This window comes from Choristoneura fumiferana, chromosome 2 (assembly GCF_025370935.1).
Source record: "Choristoneura fumiferana chromosome 2, NRCan_CFum_1, whole genome shotgun sequence".
Classification (NCBI taxonomy): Eukaryota; Metazoa; Arthropoda; class Insecta; order Lepidoptera; family Tortricidae; genus Choristoneura; species Choristoneura fumiferana.
The window spans coordinates 9,692,453-9,697,180 of NC_133473.1; the positions used below are offsets into that span (position 1 = coordinate 9,692,453).

Here is a 4,728-nt window from a genome sequence, read left to right on the forward strand (position 1 = left end):
ATTCGCGATCATAATCAAATGACAGTTTTTGTATGCGAAAACTATCTATTTGATTGTGAACGCGACTATCGCGAGTGTCAGAAACATTACGCAATAGACCCTCAGGTTAGTAGACCTACCCTTAAGATCTCGTTAACCTGTCACTCAGGCTCCGATTCTGGTTCCGGTTCCGATTCCGTTTCTGGTTCCGCTTTCGATTCCGATAAATCCATACTAATATTATAAATGCGAAACTGTGTGTGTTTGTATGTTTGTCGTCTTTCACGTCGAAACGGAGCGACGGAACGACGTGATTTTTGGCATGGAGATAGTTATGCGCTAGCTAGGAACAGCGCGCGATTACCGAATTCCACGCGGGCGAAACCCGCGGCAATAGCTAGTTGCATATATTATGAAGGGTCACAAAAGAATGTCTAGTCACCTAAGGAACTTTTGAGTTATAGCGGTTTAAAAAGTAGTCATCACCAACAATTACTATGTTACCATTTCTTTAAAAGTTAAAAAAATACATTTTATAATATTTATAGATTATTAAATTCAATGGTAAGTTAGTACTTTGTACTCTATATTGTGTAGCTCTATATTTTGAGACTAAAACCACAATTAAAAAAAAGTTGACTTGACATTTTCTTTCTGTGGACACTTCATATACATCCCACGAAATTAAAGAGCAGTTGGATTGACAGAGTCCGATCTTGAGCTTAGACATAGAATACTTATACTCACTCAAACAAGATAAATCTACACAAGGTAATAACGCTGAGTCTAGTTTTCTTTTAGATCGATAAAAATGGGTATTCAAATTAAGTGGTTGAGCTGGCGCGCGCGGCGACCTGTATAGTACCTGCTGGGCTACTACGAAACTCGAAGTTCGTGTCGTGCGGTCACACTTATACTATTTAATGAGAGAGCGAGAGGGACTTCGAGTTTCGTAGTAGCCCAGCTGTCCCTATATGTACTATCGGTATTAGCGGGCCGTTTTCCGCAACTCGACGTCTAAGTGCGCCTATTTTGCGTGTGGATAAAGGGTTTATTAACTAACCTGTGATATTAGTCCCTCCATTAGGCGACATTCGTTCCCGCTTGTTCTTAGTCTTGGAGGGACGCGATGGCGTCCCGCTTGCGACTCGACGAGGAGCAGGAAGACGAGGGGCTGGAGTCAGGCGGGGAGCCAGCGTCGTCCGGTCCCAGGCCCATGGTCTGGGACTCTGGTGTAAGGCTCCAGGACTGTGTTGCGGAGTGTCCGGCGTTGCTCTTCAGTGTGTTGCGGGCAACGGGTTGATCTGAAGTATTTTAGAACTTGAATTAAACAAATTTGTTTTGTTTTTTTTAATTGGTTGTATATATTTTTTTGTATATATGGAATGTTTGGGCCAGGTAAACATATCTTCAAGGTTTAGTGGTTATTTTGGATAGTTACTGACGAAGCTTGTTGTGGATAGGAATTTGTTGAAATTAGTCAGACTAAATTTGTGGTTTCCATACATTGAGTTCGAGATTTACTTACTACAATTCAGGTCAATTTCAGCCCAGGGCACTTAGCGGCAGATTATAATAAATTAATTATCATTGTATCATAAATATAAATGTTTGTTCTTCAGTCTTGCGTGTTTAATATGTATTTGGGAATACTCAAATACATATTAATCTACTTTATGCATGTTTAGCCATTGCCAATGCGATGGATTTCAATTTCAGGGATATAAATTACATACATACATACATACATGCAGGTGGTAGGACCTTGTGCAAGGTCCTCCCGGATTGCTACCACCATCTTGCTTGCTAATTCTGCCGTGAAGCAGCAGTGTTTGCAGTGTGTTTCGGCATGGAGAGTAAGACAGCCGATGAAATTACTGGCACTTGAGGTATCCCATCTTAGGCCTCTAGGTTGGCAACGCATCTGCAATACCCCTGGTGTTGCAGATGTTTATGGGCGGTGCTCATCTCTTACCATCAGGAGACCCACTTGTTTGTTTGCCATCCAGTTGAATAAAAAAAAATACCTTGTGCACAATTTCTTTGTGTGCTCTGATACAACTCCACAAATTTGTAGCAGTAAGTTTTTCTTCTCATTCGCAGTCATTGTGTCATATGTGACACCATCATTTGAGTCTGAATTCTGTGACCCATTATTCCTGTTATTTCCGCTGTAATATTAAATTAAAAACTGTTAACTATGAACTAAACTACAAGATATAACTTCAAAACAACAAGATAATGAGGGCTATCACGTATGAATTCGCCGCTAGAGGCGCTAGTGTTGCAAGAGGTCTCCGAAATGTCAAATCTCATAGTTTTTGGGTGAGCTACGCGGGTTTATTTATAATTAGAATAATTTTGTGAATATTTTGCGATACCTGAAATTAATTATGGCAAATATACATTACGGGGCAATGAATATCTGTGTTTTGAGAGTTTTGTCTTTCGGAAAACTTTGTCCTCCCTTTTTTCCAAAAACGGGACTACACAAGACTGTGGCATGCTTGATATTTTTATGGTACGGTTTAATACCTTTAAATATGATTTAAATGTAATTTTGTTTTCACACCCATAATAACAAACAAACCACTAAAATCAGGCAGGACCTTTGTCTACAGTGGCGCCAACTGGTGAGCGCGAAAATGGTAGTCCTTATTATGCATTGATTGCTATCAATCAATAATCCAGCCTAGTTTAGCCTGAATGCTGAGCAAAGGCATATTCTTAGAGTAAGAGGGTTTGGGGTGTAATTCCCATGCCAAACTACAACTAGAACATCTCCATGTATATTGCAATTGAGATACTATGTCATTATGGCATGTTTACTGAAACCTACTTATGAAGTTTATTTGCTTCCTATGTTGTTCTTGATCCGTCTTTTCCGACGCTCATTCTGCAGGGAGCCCCCAGCCCAGTCAACATCGTCTTCATCATCACTGAGGAGTCCTGCATATGAGGTTGGCTCTCGGCTGTTGGAAGCAATGCGGCGGGATGCAATACGAGAGCTGTTGCGGCCCATGCCTAAAAATGTTTTTTAATTTTTTTTTAATTTTCTTTTAATTTTTATAACACAACTAAAACATAAAATTAGAATACCTACACTCATTTACTTACTTTTGTAAGACACATGACAATAATAGTTAAAAAGAAAACAAAGGAATTTACCTAAGAAACCTTAACTAAATATATCTATTGTATGTTACTATAAAAAAATATGAAAAGAACACCCGCCAAACACTTACAGGTTAAACATAATGAAATAAACATTTAATTATAGATGGAGCAGCAGAATTTTGACTGTGTTGTTGTTAAGCTTTTGCTCTTGAATTTAACACTATTATCCAATTTTTAAAACTTACCCATGCATTTTTCCAAATGAGGAGCAAATCTGGTCGCCGACACAGGTCTCTCGCAATTAGGGCAAGAACAGTTGCTGTCTGCAGTCTTTTTCAACACGGAAAATCCAAACACATCGCACTCCGGCGAATTTATTATCTTGTAGGGGCTCTTCATCTTCTTTTCTCCTTCTATTAAATCGGTTAGTCCAGTTTTCAGTCCATGGTGGAACTCAAAAATAAACCCGATGGCTACATCGTCGAGTACACTATCGTAAATAAAATTGGCTGCATCTTCTGCGTTACTCTCGTTCTGCATTATTTCAAAAGAACTTGTGATTTAAGTCGTTCATACTTAGTTCACTTACTATCGTATTCATCGTGATTTCCGAAGCACAGCTTTTTAGGCAGCAAGTTAAAAACACAAAACTATCTGCAACTGCACTGAAATGAGAACGAAAAAAATATTGTAATTTTTTTTTTTTTTTTTTTTTATGGCTTTCACCTTGCTTTTTTAGCAGATGTATTTTGCCAATGTCGATGTAGAGACATTACACGCATGAGGAGACTGTTCGGTTTATATAATTTTGATGTCGGGGGAGGAACAGACAGGAAACCTAAAACAAATAACATTTGGTTATGGACGGTACACTGACAATAACAAGACGAAACGATTTTTTTTTTTTTTTTTAGCGGAGGGGATGGCAGACTGTTAAGCATGCTAACATAAAAGGATAAAGTGAAGAGGAAGTATGAAATATATAATATTAAGCATGCTGCAGTTGCTACAATTTAATGTTGTGGCACTGTATAAATTTTATCAATATTTTTAAAAGAGGAGAATCTAGTATAGAAAGAAGTGTCAGAAAATTCATAGGGCGCGGAACATCCTTCGGCAATGCATCATACAGGGAATAAGTATGTTTACCACAATTGAAAAAAATGTGATCCAGGGTACCCTCATCAAGACCGCATTCGCAAGAGAGTTATCCCGTACTCTAATTTTTGATAAAAACACCGGAGTGCAGACATGACCTAGACGGAGTCGACAGATAGTAGAAGTGACCATTTACTAGCAGAGCGGAAGTGATAAACCAAGGTTTACGCGGAATTAATGGTTGAATGTTCCCGTAGTGTCGGCCTTTCTGGTGTCTGGAGAGGTTCACATGTTCTGCCAGGAGACCCTAAATCAGTTCGAGCGGACATCATTAGGTCCGATGGTAAGATAGTCTTATAATCCTGACCACCAATTGTGATGGCCTCTTTTGCCCACATGTCCGCTCTTTCATCATTCCCACTATGCCACAATGGCCGGAATCCATACAAGAGTAACTTCTAGTCCTTTTTTTCACATCGGTTTAGAGCCTCTTTAATTTTCAAAATGATTGGGAGTTTAGTTTTCATTTTAAAA

At 38.9% G+C, this 4,728-nt stretch overlaps 1 pseudogene; it reads right to left on the reverse strand.

Moving 5' to 3' along the window:
• The window catches only part of LOC141445448 (ataxin-7-like protein 3), a 12,759-nt pseudogene extending 8,962 nt beyond the window's left edge, over positions 1-3,797 (reverse strand).
• Between the last annotated feature and the right edge of the window lie 931 nt (positions 3,798-4,728).